The sequence below is a fragment of the Loxodonta africana genome, chromosome 20 (genome assembly GCF_030014295.1).
Source record: "Loxodonta africana isolate mLoxAfr1 chromosome 20, mLoxAfr1.hap2, whole genome shotgun sequence".
Taxonomy (NCBI): Eukaryota; Metazoa; Chordata; class Mammalia; order Proboscidea; family Elephantidae; genus Loxodonta; species Loxodonta africana.
In genome coordinates this window covers 30,726,901-30,746,160 of record NC_087361.1, presented here as the reverse complement: position 1 = coordinate 30,746,160, position 19,260 = coordinate 30,726,901, and the positions used below count along the sequence as shown (strand labels likewise).

Sequence of the window (19,260 nt, the reverse complement as noted above, 5' to 3'; positions counted from 1 at the left end):
TATTTTCCTGATCCATAATTTAAAGAAAAAAATCTGCCGTGACCATCTCTTTGACATTTTCTAGCCCTGTGCCTATAAAGTCACTATTTGGTAGCTATGAGTCCAAATCGACTCAACACCAATGTTTTTTTTTTTTTTGTCTTTGGTTGTGTCTATATTATCTAGGGAATGCAGTAACTTCCTTTAGAAAATGTAATCCTTAAACTCCAGAAATTCCAACAAATTAAAACACTAGCTTAGGAGTAATGTCTGTAAAAATGTTTTGTGTTCGGTTTGTAAATTGCTACTACATATTATTTCAGTATCACAAAACCCCACACTGCTTAGAATTAGAATAGATATCAGACATTTTGAAAGAAGTTATCTAAGCAACTGATTTTTTTTTGACATGTTCTCTCACTTTGTAATTCTCTCACTCACACTTTCTCCTTAGCACACACACATACAATATGAGACACACAAAGCACCAAATCCCCTATATTCATCTCTTTTTCAATAAAGAACATCATGCTGGAAATATCACTCAGAGACAATTTACACTGATTTTAACTTACCTTCTTCATACGGTTTCCAATTCCGTAGCAGACAGAACAAACTTAGCAGGACACTTCAGTGGGCCTTCTTTTGTACTTAGCTCCCTCCCTAACACCTAGCAGAGTGCCTTCTGGCAACAGACTCTCAATAAATTTTGAAACTGATAATCAGGGTGACAACCCTGACTCACCAAGAAAAGTCAAATTACATTTATTATTATTTTTTTAATAGAGGAAAATAGCATAAATGATCTTTATTCCCATAAGCATTTACTAAGTAGAAGAAACTGTGCAAAATTCAAAATCAGCTCAGATGTGGTCTTGGTTTACATGCAACTTACAGCCTCTAAAGGAAGGTAAGACATACATATGTACGTCTCCAAAATAAAGCAGAAAGTGATACACAATGAAAGGTAGTTAAGGAGGGAAAGGATGATTGACAGCTTGTACATGAAGAGTCTTGAAGGCTGGCCTAGGCTATTTAGATTTTAGTAGTAAATATGGTAATACTGAAGGTTTTTGGAGAAGGGTATGGAGATCAATAAAACTAATCTGGAGGTCAAGGGCAGAATTGGAAAGGGGAAAGACTGCAGTCAGGGAAACCAGTCAGGAGCCTAACAACAGTTCAAGGGGTAGTAAACGGGACTAAATTCTGATAGTGGGAATGCAGAGACATATTAATCGGTGAAATTTTGGATATACAACTGGGTATACTAAAGACTGTTTGGAGTCATGGGTGAAGAGAAGAAAGGGGCACAGGGAATGCTAACATTTATTGGGCATCTTCTGTGTGGCAAACACGAGGTGCTTTCCATACATTATTTCAATTTATCCTAACATAAAATTCTACTTGTAAGGAATCTGAGGCTCAATTAGGAGAACAGATATGCAAAGGATGAATCCTTGTGCCCAAGGACAAGTTCAGTGGCACAGCGTGGGTGTACACACGGCAAATCTAGATGTGACTACCCTACTCTCTACAACTGGGCACCTACTATGGAAAGAATCAGGAAAAGTTTTTTCATCTACATTTTATTATTTAATTCTAAAGCTGAGATTCCAAGTGTAAAGAAGCCAAAATGAAGACATGAGGGGAAAGTAAAAAAAGGAAAGACAGATATTCATTTAAATTATTAATTAAAGTTTTAAAAAATTAAAAGGACAAAACTCTTAACAGACCCTTAATCCTTACGGATTCTGAATAGGTAAGGCTTACTACATTTGTTCTCGATCCATTGATTGCTCATTAGATAGTTTTATAGATGAATACAAAGTATTGGACCAAAACATTTACCTCATTGAATTTTAAAAAGCACAGAAGGCCGAGAATGGTATGAATTATTTACAGTTATTAAAAGAAAAAAATAGATCAAACAGGTCCCTATCAATTTGGATGGCATCTTAAAATATTACGATTTCCTCTTTTTTTAAATTTAAGAGCTTCCTAATAGGGTCACTATGAGTCGGAATCGACTCGACAGCACTGGGTTTTTAAGTATTTCATATATCTATCAACAAGTTGAAGTAGATAAGAAGTTCTAAGCATTATTTTATAATCTATGTCCTTAAATTTGAACCAAGGAAGAGCCATGTTCTGAATGAAGCTTGTATTAATAAGATTAAAGAACAGTGAAGGCATGAAGACTCTTAAATTCAATGGCTCTTCAAATACGTCAAAAGCTGCTGTGTTTGCTCAGCCACTTGATAAAGTGTCTGCCCAAAGTATAAGGATTTTGATGTAAGAAGTACTGTCATTTATATCATTCTGCGCTAAACTCACTTCACTCCCGCTGATGAAGCTACGGAAATTTATTATAGGGTACAAGCCCTGAGGTTTCAAACTGAGTGACGAGAAAAGGGGTTCTTCCAGTGACTAGATGACCATAAAGATGGCAAAGTCGGTAAGTGACCATATATCTTCAAATCTAAGACATCACTGTTTTTAAGATAAACTATTTTATACATTTCTAAAAAAGAAAAACACAATAGTACCATGCCAATCATTAAGATGTATCTCAATCTGAGACCTGCTAAAATGTGAAAAAATATGCATCTTAGAGTATATATGAATTATGATATATATTATGTTCAGACTTAATTCTTTAATCAATCCATCCATATTATTACGATTGCAGTAATTTCTGGGAGCTGAGTGACTCCAGGGGAGAGAAATTATACCAACTGTCAAAGGCAGAAGACGTTAGGTACAAAATTCTAAGGATTGCTCTAATTGAAGAGTGTGAACAAAAACATCTGGTAGGCAAAGAACAGGCACTTGAAAACAAGGAGAATTTTATGTTTTAATAGTCTGAAGATAGCTACCTAGCACAGGGTTTGCCACAATGCTCTATTAAAATCCTTCCCTTTTTATGTTTCATGAGTTGAATTATATTTATTGCCAGCTATAATCCATAAAACCTTAGGTTAGAGCTGTATGGCATTTCAAATAGATCTGACCCTTTATTTTATAAAATATAAATTATGCCTAATTTATTGTTCTGAACCACAGAGAGGACCATAAACTACAACATTTAATTGATCTCTCTGATTTCTTTCTGAATGAATGAGTAGCAAAGACTCGTGTTCTGTTGCTATATTTATTTTGAATGTGTATATATGTTTCAGTGTATAGTATGTGTCTGTGTGTATCTTATTTAGGCATTTCCATTTTTGTTCCCATGATCTACAGTACACACTAAGCTTAAAAATTCATCACTGGGACTGAGAGTACTGGTATTTTAATTAATTTTTGAAAAAATATTTATAGGAACATGACATGACTACAGTACTTTTGGTGGAAATTACCCATTTAGCCTTCTTCTTACCCTGATTTTGCCTAAAAAAAAAAAATCCCCACATCTTACAATATTTCTAAAATAAAATTAAAGCAGAGAATAATTTGAAAACAAATATGAAATGTACTATTGAATGTACTCAAAGTATAATTTAAAATATAATGAATGACAAAGGCAACCTCTCTTTAAGAAATATACAGAGTCACTGTACCAAAAATAACTGATCAATGTTCAGTCATTTTGGGAGTTAGCAATATGATCAAGAACCAATGATACTCAAGGAAGAAGTCCAAGAGGCACTGAAGGCATTGGCAAAAAACAAGGTTCCAGCAACTGACAGAACACCAAATGAGATGTTTCAACAAATGGATGAAGTGCTGGAAGCGTTCCCTCATCTACGCCAAGAAATCTGGAAGATGGCTACCTGGCCAACTGAGTGGAAGAGATCCATATTTATGCCTTTTCCAAAGAACTGTGATCCAACCAAATGTGGAAATTATCAAACAATATCATTAATATCACACCCAAGTGAAATTTTGCTGAAGATAAATCAAAAGCGGTTGCAGCAGTACACAGACAGGGAACACCAGAAATTCACACTGGATTCAGAAGAGAATGTGGAATGAGGGATATCATTGTTGATGCCAGATGGATCCTGGGTGAAAGAGAATACCAGAAAGATGTTTACCTGTGTTTTATTGACGATGCAAAGGCATTTGTTGACTGTGTGGATCATAACAAATTATGGATGACATTGCGAAGAATGGGAATTCCAGAACACTTAATTATGCTCATGAGGAATCTGTACATGGATCAAGAGGCAGTTGTTCACACAGAACGAAGGAATACTGCATGGTTTACTGTCAGGAAAGGTGTGTGTCGGGGTTGTATCCTTTCACCATACATATTCAATCATATACTGAGCAAATAATCTGAGAAGCTGGACTATATGAAGAAGAACGGGCATCAGGATTGGAGGAAGACTCATTAACAACCTGATGACAAAAACCTGCTTTCTGAAAACGAAGAGAACTTGAAGCATTTACTGATAAAGATCAAAGAATACAGCCTTCGGGATGGATTACACCTCAGCATAAAGAAAACAAAAATTCTTACAACTGGGCCAATAAGCAACATCAGGATAAATGGAGAAATATTAAAGTTTTGAAGGATTTCATTTTACTTGGCTCCACAATCAACACCCATGGAAGCAGTGGTCAAGAAATCAAAAGATGCACTTCACTGGGCAAATCTGCTGCAAAAGTCCTCTTTAAAGTGTTACATAGCAAAGATGTCACTTTAAAGACTAAGGTGCGCCTGATCCAAGCCATGATGTTTTCAATGGCCTCGTATGTATATGAAAGGTAGGCAATGAATAAGGAAGACCAGAGAAGAAAAGATGGCTTTGAATTATAGTGTTGGCAAAGAATATTGAATATACCATGGACTGTCAAATGAACGAACAAACCTGTCTTGGTAGTACAGCCAGAATGCTCATTAGGAGCCAGGATGGGGAGACTTCGTCTCACATACTTTGGACATGTTGTCAGGAGGGATCAGTCCCTGGAGAAGGACATCATGTTTGGTAAAGTAAAGGGTCAGCAAAAAAAGAAGAAGACCCCCAACGCAATGGATTGACACAGTGGCTCTAACAATGAGCTTGAACATAGCAACGATTGAGAGGATGGCACAGGACCCGGTAGCATTTCATTCTGTTGTACGTAGGGTTGCTATGAGTCTGAACTGACTCGACGGCACCTAACAACAACAAAAGTTCACGTGAAAATTTTGCAGCCCTTGAAAAAGCAACATCTTTATGCATGAGCTGCATATGCCTTCATGTTTGTGAACAGTCTTCATTAACAATTTAAAGTATAGCCTTACATTATAACTGAGAGAAATAAAATGATAAATTTTGCTTGATGCAAACAGAGTTCTCTTTGCCCATGACACTAAAGGTCATCTTATTAAATGTTAGATACCTGTGTGCTGTATAATCATATACATATAACTTTTGAAGCTTACAGTTATGCTTTAAACCATAACTAACCTTTAGAAGCAGCTTGTCTAGTTTCATGTAATGTATTTAGGTGATCAGGCTCACTGAAACACTTGAAACTTGTCCTTTCAGAAAACAATCAGAGATTAATGAACACGTCCTGCTTCTGAGACTCCGGAGGTCTTACAATCATGGCTCATTGATCTCGCAATGGTCTTAGCAACATTTCTATTATTCTATTCTTGATAATGTTTGAACACATACTGATATCTTATAAGATCTATGTATTCTGGCATAATCATCAACCAATCAAAAATTTTTTGCTCAAAGTTCCTGATGAAATTATATGTAAGTACCCAAGTATTTTAATTAATCGGAGCACTGATTTACTCAGTAATGGCATGCTGCCGAACTTTAAAGTTGTCTATTAAACCTGCATAACAAGGTATTAATGGCATTCCCAGTTGTTTATTTTTGACAAGTGCAAAACTGAATTATACTTGTGTTATAGCCTAGGATGCTCTTGTTTCATCAACAATAGGTTTCTGGTTTTAGACTACAAAATAAACTCCAACTCCTGAAAGTTTGCTTCCTTGGGTGTGAAAAAAAAAAAAAAAAATTTTTTTTTTTAATTACAATGCAGAATAGCAATAAAGCAAGCTCAAAGCATGAGGGGCTCAAATGTCATTATCTACTACATTAATTAATGCATTGCTATGCTTTTTGAAATGCATTTTCATGCAAATTGTTAATTTATTCTTAGACATGCTTAATGACACACATCAGTAAACAGCAAATCAAATGATAATACAAAATATTGAGTACTACACATTTCTTTATGCAAATAAGAAACTTAATCTAAATACTTTACTGAATGCTCCTGACTAGTCCAATTAAGAACTTTCCTTTATCCTAGGAGATTATAAAAGTTTAACTAAAGATGTCATTAACTGTTTCTTGTTAACTCAAGAAACAATACAGTGAAAAAATGTACCCAAACTTTTAGCCTAACCTCCTAAAATTGTCACTCTTTGACTGTGTCAAATGACTTGTAGATTCAATTTTTTTTTTATGAAGCAACAGCAATTATTTAAAATTGAAAAGGAAAAAAAAATAACATATTTTTATTAATCTCTTAACCATATAATTTGGCATCAAAGGGAGTTTCAACCACGCAGATTAAACACTTTTTTACAACACTTTTTTACACTGTACTTCTGAACTCAAAATAACTTTGACTTACTCTGTAGAGAAAGACCTTCACACAAACTTACTCTAATATAGCCTTCAATGGAGTCAAATAGGCAATATACCTAAATAGAAAAAATAACTGGAAACTTCAGAGACTCTGAAAAACAATGACAATTATAAACAGTAAGTAACCAATTATCTAAGGGGCCCTAGTGGTGCAGTGGTTAAGCACTCAGCTGCTATCCCAAATGCCAGTGGTTCGAACCCATCAGCTGCTCCACAGGAGAAAAGACCAGGTGAAACGCTCAGGGGAAAACAAAACAAAACTTGGAAGTCCTGTGGAGTAGTTCTTCTCTGTCCTAAAGTGGTTGCTATGAGTCGGAATCACCTTGATAACACTGGCTTTGATTTGTTTTTTAAACATTATCTGAGCCACTTCATGAAGACAGATAGGGATCAGAGAGAGCATCCTGAAACAGGATAATATCGGCCCATAGGCTTTGGGATTCAAAAATCCACGTTCAAATCTCAGCTCTGCCAATTACCAGTTGTGTGTCTCTGAGCAAGTTACTTAACTTCCCTGAGACTTAGTTTCTCACTGGTAAATTGGTCACAATTTATCAGAAGACTATTATGGGGACGAACTGAGACAATGTCTATAGAGTGCTTAACACAATATTCAACACAGGGAAAAGTGCTCAAATTATTAGCTGGTGTTGCTTGCATTATTTTAGACCCTGGACCATTGAAACTATTGTCTGAGGCTATGATAAATTTAAAGTGGTTCTATTTATTCTCTCCCTTATGTTTTACACCCAACTTGGCCTCTTCTTCCCTTATGGATTTTGCTTCCATTCCCTTCTCGCCACAGCTTTGTTCTCATTAGAACTTAAAAACTTTTCTAATTATGGCTCAAATTGTACATTTAAGTTTAATTGAACAGAACACTGAACTCTTTGAGGACTATATGCTTTTATTAATTTTTTTTTTTAAGGAAAGTGTTCCTCAAGCTATTGAGAACCATTGAGAGAATCTTTTTGGTGAAGCTTTTCCTGGCTACCCTAACAGAACACTAAACACCTTTCCGTACCTTCTGGCCCTGACTCTGATTTTTCCTCGCAGCATTATCACCTTTTAATATACTATTAACTTAATTATTATATTTTTGTCATCCCTGACTCATATACGATCTCCATAGGAATATTTTCCCACTACCAGGGATCTAGGTTGTTGTTGTTAGCTGCCTTTGAGTCGATTCTGGCTTGTGGCAACTCTACGTGTGCAGAATAGAGCCGAATTCCACGTGGTTTTCAAGGCTGTGACCTTTTAGAAGCAGATCGCCAGGCTTTACTTCCAAGGCATTTCTGGGTGGGTTTGAACCACCAACCTTTTGGTTAGCAGTCCACAGTTTAACCGCCATCCAGGGACTCCTAGATAAGCATCTGGCATATTTCTTGATCGGATCTTGTTTTGTTATTTTGCTACTGTAGTTTCACTCTTGGGTCTTGCTTTTTAATCTGTGCATGCTTTTGCTAAATTTTAAGAAATTATTTACTACTACTCTGCTCTAAAGGAATAAACTTGATTTTCTTCCCTCATTTTATATAGAACATTTTAGATATGTACAATTACAGCTTCTAACACAAACCTATTTTATTATCTATAAAGTTTACTTAACCAAAAACTCATTGCCGTCCAGTTGATTCTGACTCACAGCGACCCTATAGGACAGAGTAGAACTGCCCCATAGAGTTTACAAGGAGCACCTGGTGGATTTGAACCGCTGGCTTTTTGGTTAGGAACCATAGCTCTTAATCACTATGCCACCAGGGTTTCCAAAGTTTAGCCATTTTAAAAGATTATTCCTTCTTTTCTTTTTAGAGAATCTGCAACTGTTAAACAAATGCATGCCAATTTAAAGTAGTTAATTCTGAAGTTAGTAATTCTGATTGGTACAAGCCTTTATGTAATTCTTAGTTGAAGTAGATAAATGCTTAAATGTTTACCAGCGTTGGCACATACTCAAAGACCTTCATTATTAACTTTACTAGTTAGCTTCCTTTATACAGATAATTGAATTTAAGCTAGATCATCAAAGGGACTTGTCAAAAATCATATAGTTGCAGAGCCAGGCTATGCACCTAGGTATAACGATTTCTACCAATCTACCACCATCTGCTAGTTAAAGGCCGTAAAGTAGATGGACATTAACGTACCTAACATTTTGAGAGCTGATTATTTTAGCCTTGGGAGCAAAACCATCTTTTTTCTTTATTTGAAGTCCTAACTTATTAGAAGCAATACACAGTTAAGATATATTCCTCTTTTAAGACCAAGTAGTAAATCATAATGGTGCAGCTTGGAAAAGCTGAATGAGCAGGAGTTGGGCTAGTTTCCCATAGAGAATGTAAAGCAAAAGTTACAGGCGTGTGCACACACAGTCATCATCACTCTAGTCATTCCTGAGCACTTCTGGGCACATAACTCTTAGCTATACCTATACTGGTTACTGTGAGATAAAAGATTCAAAGTAAACATTCCTCCAATTAGATAAATGATTGAGAGAGCTTTAAGCACGCACACACACACTACCTCTCTCTTTCATGATTGTTAGTTAAAAAAATATACATATGTGCATGCGTGTGTGTGTGTGTTCCCAGGGGTACAATAAATCTAATAAAATAGATTGCAATTCTCTTTATTTTAAAAAAAAAAAAAAGGTCACACTGGCTTAATTTTGCCAGTTAGAAGTGGCAAAGAATAATACAAGTGACGAGTAAAGCTGCTATTTCTGCAAAATGCCTGGTGGTACCATTCAAAAAAAAATCCACAAATGTTTTCGCTATCATAGTCAAACATGGAGATCATTTACATAATTGAGTGTGCAAAAATTCTGGCAGTTTTTGAATCAAATCCTATAAAGATTTAATTATGAATTTATTTACAGTCATTTCACAAATATGAGTTTCATTCAGTCTATATCATTAAAATTCCAATGCAGAAAACCAGAAAAACCAAACTTGTTGCCCTTGAGTCGATTCCGACTCATAATGATCCTACAGGACAGGATAGAACTACGCCATAGAGTTTCCCAGGGTGGCTGGTGGGTTTGAACTGCCAACTTATTGGTTAACAGTTGATCTCTTAACCACTGCCCGGCCAGGGCTCCATGGTCTGCAGAGATTTAATCAAATCATGTAGGACAATTCTAAGCATCCTGTATATAAGTTATCTGATGCTGCCAGAAGACAAAACCCCAAGATGAACAGATTTTCTACATTCAAAATTATTAGAGTAAGAAAATACATAACTTTAAATGCTTCTAATATAAATCTACGGGGAAATTCCTCTCCCTTAGTCTGTCGAAAGCTGTATCTACTGTGTGTGGCTAAAATAAATGAGAACGCCTATGCTGTAACCTGTCAGTAAAATGGGGCGAATGTACGTATCATAATTTCTACTAGTCAAGGAACGCATGAGCAAGAGATCATCAAGAAAGCTGATGAAACCAGGCTCTTATCTTTCAACTCTCTGTGGGATATTTAGTCCAAAAACCCTTTTATCCTCTAATATCCTCTAATGCCTATTGTGGAACCTACAGTTTCCGGTCGGTACTTGAAGCCAAAATATTCTTAGGCTTATATTCTGGTTTAATAAAAATTTTGAGGAGACATATTTTTCCTTAAAAATTATCTTACCCTTTTAAAGTGACTGAGTTGTAAAAATACCTTAAGTTGATTCATACTTTGCGCGTCAGAGACCAGTTTAGTATAACACTGTAGGAAATATTTAGCCAGAGGCACCCTTAACTTTCACAAATAAAAGTAGAGAAACAAATAAAATTATAATTAGTGAGACATGCTTTACCTGTTTTAGTAGCATTTCTACAGTGCAACATAAAAGATGAATTATCTGGTGCCCAAATGAAGAAGAGTACTGGAAAGAGGGACCAGATTTAAATCACATTTATTGATTTACTAGGGACAGGGCTTTGGGAAAGCTATAAATCTTTTTGATTTTCATTTCTAGTGTTGGGTAAGAATGTCTGCCTGACCGGAATCACTGAGATGATGTGAGGATCAGATGAACGAAAGTAAATAAAAACATTCATACGCTATAAAGTGAGATGCAAATGTAACTCTTGGTACTAACTGAGAAACCATCTCTTAACATAATCTTCTGTATTTCCTAGCCAAGATAATTGCTTTTAAGCTGAACGGAGTGAACTAGGCTATTCTGCAATTCTCATAGCTTTTAAAAGTTCTATGATCCTATGCTGCCCAGTATTTCCTAACAGTCATTAAACATCACCATGCTATGCACTAGCCATTCTGCTTGGTGATCGGGCACAGTGGCACAGGTCAAGGTGGCGTGGAGGTTTAGAGGCATCTTTATCAAGCCCATAGTTACAATGATGACCTTGCCTGAGTCATCATACAAAAAAAAGAAAAAAAAAAATCACAATAATTTTTATAACTTTATGGACAAAGACGCTAATTTTTGTTTTAAGTGATATTCCTGTAATAAAACACTCATGGTCTGTCAATGAAAAGTAATATAATTGTATTTAATCAAGCTATATTTTCATTAAATCATTTTACTTGATAATATCTAAAGAACACTTTCCTTATTTAATGGTTGATACCTCATGACAATAAAAAAGAACCATAATTAATTCCAGAGATTAATTTTTGCTTATATGCATTAATTAGGCATTTTTTTCATCTTTAGCCCCCCCTCCAAAAAAAAAACAAACCTGTTGCCATCCAGTCAATTCTGACTCACAGCAACCCTATAGCTTTAGCCCAAGAGAAGCAAATTTAATAGAATTAGAGATGGTTCTTACACATGATTTCAACTGAAGACATTACTTCCTAGAAAAAAAAAAAAAAATGTTCATTACTTTCTCCATCTTTTTATGGAGAAACAATAGCTCTTCATTTTGGTTATAGCAACCACACACACTTGGGAGCCCTTAAATAACCACAGAGAACCTCTACTTGAATCATGACTTAATTCTAAGAAGCCATCTAGGATCCTCAAGTATTTTCAGATGTAAATAAAACACTGACCATTTCCTTTTACCCAGTAAGATTCTGAATTAGAACATCTTAACAGGAAATGATGGAAATGAAAATAATATCTTAGTTATAGAAGACCTAAACAGCTTTCTGGCAGGAAAGAGATATTCACTGAAAAAGAAAGGCCAATAACTACTGAAATCCAGAGGAAAAAGTGATTTAATGTTCAATATTATAAATTTAGTTTAGACACAGAATGATCTATTAAAAACAACAACAAAGCTAGCATCAGACATAAATATAACTTATTTTTTAAAAAGGAAGAGAACCATCTATATTAGATAAAATAATGGACTATTTTAAAAGAAAGGTTAGATGTGAAATCTTTCATGCCAATGTTTTCATTGTAAAATGTCTTCTTCCATATTTGCAATGCTGTTACCTAGAAAAGGAAAACGTTTACTAAATGAGATAATGTGTGTAAAGCACTTGGCAGAGTGCCTGACACGTACTAAGCCTGTAAGAGAGGGTAGCTACTGTTATTAAAGTCTATTAAGCAGTATTCTAACTGAAAATAGATTCTAGTATAATTTCAGATTTTATAAAAAGATGGTGTATTGTACTGATAATACTTTATCAAATTTTCCCTTCTACCATTTAATTAAACAAAGACATTACAGGAAAAGCTGCTTATTATAGTAATCTTTATATATCAGTCATTTAATTTTAACAACATCAGGGGTTCTTTTATGATTAGGTAGCTGTATGCTCCATTCATCATTCATCAGTCCATCCATCCATCTATCCATCCATCCATCTATCTGTCCAACCATCTACCTACCTGTTTACCCATCCATCGTCTATCCATCCAAAATTAGGCTTTATGTTGCAGGTAACTAAGTACCTAAGTAAAGACATTATTGATAACACGCTGATAAAACTCTTAGTCTTGTAGTTTTCTCGGAATCAGCTTCCACATAACAAACCAAAACAACCAATCTTACCGCCATCCAGTCATTTCCAACTCATAGTGACCCTGTAGGGCACAGAAGAACTGCCCCATAGGCTATAAATTTTCACAGAAGCCAATTGCCACATCTTTCTCCCACAAAGCTGCTTCTGAGTTTGAACCACTGACCTTTTGGTTAGCAGCTGAGTACTTAACCGCCAAACAACCAGGGCTCCTTTTTCTATATAATAGAAGAAAAAAAAACAAAACTGTTGTTGTTAAGGTGATCATGACTCACAGAGACCCTACAGGACAGCAGAACTGCCCTACAGAATTTCCAAAGAACAGCTGGTGGATTCAAACTGCTGACCTTTTGGTTAGTAGCCGAGCTCTTAAACACTGCGTCACCAGGGCTCCCTTCTACACCAACTAGTAAAAATGATCACCCCAGCACACACAAAATTATCAGTGATACTTATTACTAGGTGGGTATGTACTGTTTTTAAAGGTCACAATATTTCTGATTTTTTTTTTGCTCCAGAAAGACAAGAATTAAAAGAGACACCTTGACTGAACCATGGCTAGACAGGTTTCGGAAAATAGAGGACAGTATCACTGTGCAACTGAGCTATGCATTCCTTCTACGGTTTGTAGATAACAATGCTGTTTGATATCTCAGCGTACTGTGACGGCTACTCAACACAAACAAAAAATAAAACTAAAAACATTTGTGTGCAGTAAGGGCTTGCTCATTATTACTACTGCTTAACATCTTATGACTATATACTGAACCAATCTAAAAAGTGGTGGCACAATTGCAATAATTTTAATTGTGTAAAACATTTTCTCACTTTGTGATTCATCTCAAATTCCTGGGTAGAAAAATGAAGCTAAATTATAGCCTTTTTAATACCAGTAGAGGTGGGGGCACTGTCATTATCATTAAATCACAGAGATCCTTTTAACAGTAAAAAATGATCAGAAGGGTCTCTAAGTAATGTTTAAAAGTGTCACTGTCCTCTGGAAACTAAACACGGCTGACCTAGGCAATGACTATTCATCTGTTATGAAGCTATAGATACAAAAGGACCAATGTCAAATATAAAATTGTCAGTAGCATTATCTGTCTTTGTTCACATCAAGAACATCATCACTAAGTTGCAGGATCAAGGCACACATGCACATGCACACACACTCACACACACACACACACACACACAAGAAGCAGCACACACCTGTTGAAGAGTTAGTGTACAACTCCTATGAGGATACCTTGCATTTGTTTTTCTATCAAAACATCGATAACTTGAAAAACTGGAAAGTGAAGTTGAGATGCTCTTTTTCTTTCGCCTAGAAATTAACCTTTAAGTATGTAATCTTGATAGAATCTGGCATTTAGCTAATCTGAAATGAAGTCCTTTGTTTTTATTTGTTGCTGAAAACATAGTTTCTAAGAAACACAGTGTTAAATAACCACACTTCAAAGGCTTCTGTAAACTGAGTAACTCAAAGCAACATCTCTGCCTTCAGCAATCACACTCCAGTGAATCATCCAAGTGACCTTATTTGCTCATTAGAAACTCTGTGTACAGGTTGCAAATGTCAGAGTCTGAATTTACATTCTACAAAGTACATCTTGCAGCCATTTAATGAAAGCCTTTCAAAGATCTTGGGTCAAATCCAACTATTTACTCATCTGTTCCCTTAGCTTTAAATATTTCTTGGCCTAGATTCACATATCCTTCACACGCCATACTTCAGGCTCACTCCTCTTAGTATCTCCGTATTGTGACAGTTTGCAATGCCATTTGGAAAGGGGGCTGTTATTATACTATCATTCCCACCCCCACTCCAACAGCATGCTGACAAGTAATTTAACAACACTTGATTCTAGTGTTGTTTGCACTCAGAAGGATATAAATCTGTGTATATCAAGACAAATACCTTATAAATAAGCTGTGAGATTTTAAACCATACATCGAATACCACATGGTAAACTTAAATTGAGACCATGCACATAATTTGAGCTCCAGAAGAGTTTGACTTTGAACATGAACTGTGATACGTGTAAATTCTACTCTAGGATACACAAATCACAATAATTAACCTGAATATGTAGGGCTCTACTTTTTTTCTTTTTTAAAATATCTTTTTTCCTCTTGTGGAGGACGGTGATAGGGGTCACAGAGAAGAATTCCTAGGGAGGAATTTGTGGGGAGGGATGGTGGGATGGTCAGGTGACTAGAGAGAAGTTTGTCTTTGCCATGAATTTATGTACATTTTTCTCATGCTATTTTCCCAGACCTATAGAAAAATCATCTCAAACCCTCCAGAAATAAATCATCATCGATAATACCACCATCGCTACCACCACCAACCATATGCATACACTCACAAATGACAGACAGAAAGAGGCCCCATGATATAGAATAGAAAGAACATGGGCTTTGTCATACGCTGTTCAATCTTCACCAGCCATGTGTCTAAGGGAACTTTGGTAGTTACTTAAAGGCTTGTTTCCTGGTTTGTTACACAAGGCTAATGCAAGTACTTTAGGATGGCCAGGAATACTAAACTAAATGCCTAATAAAAATGTCCAGCAAACAGAAGGCCCCCAAAAGAGGCACCTTAACAGCAACACTCTCCCCCACATCACTAAAAATGTGGCATTATCATTTGTTACTCAAAACAGGTTGGAAAGACAGTTTGTCTTCAGGGACTTAGCAGCATTCCTTTTGATTCAACACTTATCTGATAATGTTCTAGATATATGAGTAAAGAAATATACTAACGATTCTGATAATATAAAGGGCATTATATTTAAGGCTAAACCACGTAAAATCATAGTAAATATAAACAAATGAGGAAGACGTAATCTTCCTAAGAATGAAATGTGTAACCTTGCTTGCTTACCAAGTACATTTAGATCTCAAGTTTGCATTACTCACATTGCTGTCTATTGTATTAAAGAATGTGAGTGAGTATTACATCGAGGATTAGCAGATAAAAAGACAAATATGAACAGTATATAGGCATAGGGTTTTTGTTGCTGCTGTTGTTGCTTTATTTTGTTTTTCCAGACTATGGCTGCAGTTGCCTTTCAAAGAAAAAATACTATGCCCTTCAGCAGTCACATGAAGACCGTATCCAAAACCTTATTTATACAAATGACACGTGTCTCTCTGATTTCCAAAGGAAACACCTTATTTTGAAGCGACACTTAAAAGCAGCCTTAAATTGTTTCTTCTATCTTCCCTGGCATTAGCCCCAAATAGCTCCCCTTACAACAGTTGCTCAGGAAAATAGTCACCATCTATTCTCCACAGATCTGATTGAAAGCTGATGGCTTGCCACTTGATTTAGAGGCTACATACATTCAACAAACGGAACTGCTCAGGAATTCAGACACGTTATCTACAGCCGGTTTATATTTCATAATGACAGAGGAAGTTCAAATGACTTCTTCAGAAACTTTACATTTGTTCTGGCACCAAATCCTGCTTCCCAGGGAATTAAAAATTTGATGAATTTCTTGACTTGATTAGTACATCCAATCTTGCCACCGTGAATTATTCACAGTAAGACTTTGTAATCAATTCATTTGCTCAGTAGTTGGAAATACCAATGGCACAGAATGCTTTGGTAAAGTCAGAAAATATAGCATAGAAATCCTATTTTTTTTAAAGAACACTTTCTCTTTATCTGAATTGATCCTATAATGTTGAACTACAATGTAGAATAAGGTCAGAAAGATGAAAGACCAGAAAAGAACCAATACTTGTAAAATGTTAAAGATAATAAAAAAGGCTTTTAAAGCTAAGCTTGCAACAACAAGAAAGTGAAATTATAGATCTATCTGCTGCTTATGGAAGACGGTACACTCATAACAGGCTAGCAAGAGAGAACTGTTTTACTCTAGTATTCCTTTTATCTTCTATTATTAGGTGAGAGGCAAAAAAATAATATTGCATTTTTCACGTCAAATGTTAAGAATAAGATTTTAGGTTAAATTATTAATGAAATAAATCAAGTATAAGGGAGGTCCGACAGACATCAGTACACATAAAGGAAAAACTAAAGGTTTTTATTTGAATGAAAGTGGAGCATAGTAGGAGAATGTGATGGCTGCCAGCAAAGCTAATGCAGTGTTAACTATATTAATAAGAGAGCAGCAACTACATAAAAGGAGGCAACGAGGCACTCTGTGTCATACTTGTCAGACCATATCTGGAATACTGTGTTGTCGGTTCTGGAGGCACAGTATAAGAGGAATATGAACAATATTGGGTGCATTTTCGTAAGGGAGATGTAATGGTATGGAGTCTAGAAAGGATCATGACGGTCTATTAAGGAAACCAAAGGTATTTGGTCTGGAAAAGGGAAGAGGAGGGTGAGGTAGCATTTCAAGGAGCAAATTAAATGCCTTTCTGATTTCAGTGGCTCCATGTAGGGCAGGCATTAGACCTGTTCTGGGTAGCCCCAGAGCAGAGAACTAGGGGTAATGCATTTACATTCCAAAGATGGAATTTTCAGTTCATTAATGCAATATTATTTTTAACAATGAAAAAAAAAAAAACTTGAATTCTCTACCTTGTGAAATAGTGAAATTTATAGAACTGGAAAGTGTTCAGATAATGGTTAGCTGACTATTGGCGAAGAAATTTAAAGATAGGATTTCTGCCCTGAACTGGGAGGTTTGAGTGTAGGACCTCTCAAAACCCAGAAGATTTTATGATTTCAGTCTAGAAGTTGGGGCTGGTGTTATAACATATAGCTAATTAGAAGTTGTACTGTAAGGGTGTGAGGAATGTTGGAAATGCTCTCCTGGTCACCTCAAACACACACACACAAATATATATATCCTCATTATTTAAAAAATCCTCTATTAGATATTTAATTCTTCTTGAGTATTCAAAGAGACTGTTATTAAAATGCAAACGTCCTTAGAGGAAGCAATAACATGGAAATTAGTTACAGTTTGCTAACAGGAAGACATGAATGAGAAAGCCAGCAAGGGTAAACAAACCCCCACCCCAACAAGGTCCCAAAAAAACCCATTGCCATAGAGTCGATTCCGACTCATAGCAACCTTATAGGACAGAGTAGAACTGCCCCACAGAATTTCCAAGGAGTTCCTGGTGGATTCAAACTGCCGACCTTTTGATTAGCAGCCATAGCACTTAACCACTATACCACCAGGGTTTCCAAACAAGGTCCAAGAGGGCACAAATCTGTAAAAGACCAATCCAGGAAAAGGACCAACAGTATTTCTTCAAGGTTCTCTTGGAAACCCAAAAGATGACTGACTATCATTTCTATGCAGATATGGCCCAAATTTCCCAAGGTGTCTATGTCATCACAACTTTTAATGAGTACAGCTTCTGAAGGGGCTCACTAATGTAAAGCATTCAGTGCTTATTAAATTAGAGAATTTCTGTGTAACAGGTGCTATAGACATTTAAACAAGCTGTTAAATTTTGGAAGACTCAATCTGAGGCAAGGATTACCAAGACCAAATCAACATAAATAAAAATTAACTTTTGGGTGAGTTCTACTCAATGTATACGATGTTACTATACATGTTTTCATTCAATAACATTTGTGAGCCAAAGTCATAGAGACTTCAGATGGGAGAGCTATGTAGCTTTAGCCGAGGCTTTCCTCCTAAACATCATCACTGAACTCACAAATGTTTCCACTTGTCAACAATCCTAAGTTAAATTCATATTGTTTATTCCTCCAACTGGTTACTTTACTATCTTTACTAATAATGCCACTACCATTTTCCCCATTGTTTAAAGTGAAACATTACATTATCTCTTCTAAACCCTAGGTCCAAAGAGTTGCAAGTTCTTTCATTATAAGAAAGCACTACATATAGGTCTACCTTACAGCACGGCTCTAGTTTATGCCATCTTAATCTTCAGGTATAGTGTAATTCCTCATAATAAATATCTGTACATCCAATCTCTCTTCTCAAAAAAGTTGTCTTACCCACTGATAAAAGAGAAATTTTCCTAAAGCATAATTCTCATCAAGTAGCTCCCTAGCTCAAAAACCTTCTGTGACTCGCTCTAACTATAGAATAAAGCCTGTTCTAATTAATATGCCATTAAAATCTTCCACTATGTGATGTCAATCTGTCTTTTCAGCTTTATCTCCTGTTGCTACTTTTTTATGCACCTCATTCTCAAACTAATCTATTGTATTTTCCATTACCTAAAAAAAAAAAAAAAAAAAGATCAGAATCGACTCAATGGCACTGGGTTTTTTTTTTTTTTTTTTGGATAATGATATTCTATGGTTTCCAAAAGCTGGGATGGCCATCTTCCTTTTTTTTTTTCTTTCTCCTACACAATCCTGTTCATTTCTCAATGTCCAGGTTTAAAGATCTTTTTTTACTCTCTTTATTATTATTTTTTCTCTTCCTTGTCCTCTGTTCTTCCGTGGAACAGTCCCGTCCCCTTTCCATTTCTTGATGTATGCCTTACAGCATGGTTTGGTTTTGTATCTCTTCTCTCCTACTTGGCATCAAGGACAATGCTTACAAAAGTCTGGAGTAGATCCCAAATATTCTGTAAATGTATTTTGATTTGTTTATAGGGGCGTTATGAGTTGGACTCAATAACAACTTTTTTTTTTTTTTTTTAATATTACATTAACAGGCATAGAAGGTTCAGTCCAGGGACATTACTTTAGCAATTTAGGGCTAAGAACGGTCACGCTTGAATAATTACACATCCTGTATTTGCCTGTATTTCTTCATGGAGAT

General features: G+C 35.8%; 1 protein-coding gene and 1 long non-coding RNA gene across 3 annotated transcripts in view; both read right to left on the bottom strand.

Annotated features, from left to right (window-relative positions):
- The window catches only part of GBE1 (1,4-alpha-glucan branching enzyme 1), a 307,590-nt gene that overhangs the window by 11,223 nt on the left and 277,107 nt on the right, over positions 1-19,260 (bottom strand). The window lies entirely within an intron of this gene.
- Positions 9,220-18,771, bottom strand: LOC135228304 (uncharacterized). 2 transcript variants are annotated; one of them, XR_010318700.1, is made up of 2 exons: positions 12,678-18,771; positions 9,220-11,981 (listed from the first exon to the last, which is right to left on the bottom strand). It is a non-coding gene; the product is annotated as an uncharacterized LOC135228304 (long non-coding RNA). The 2 variants fall into 2 exon arrangements; XR_010318701.1 differs by having other exon boundaries at positions 9,220-11,392.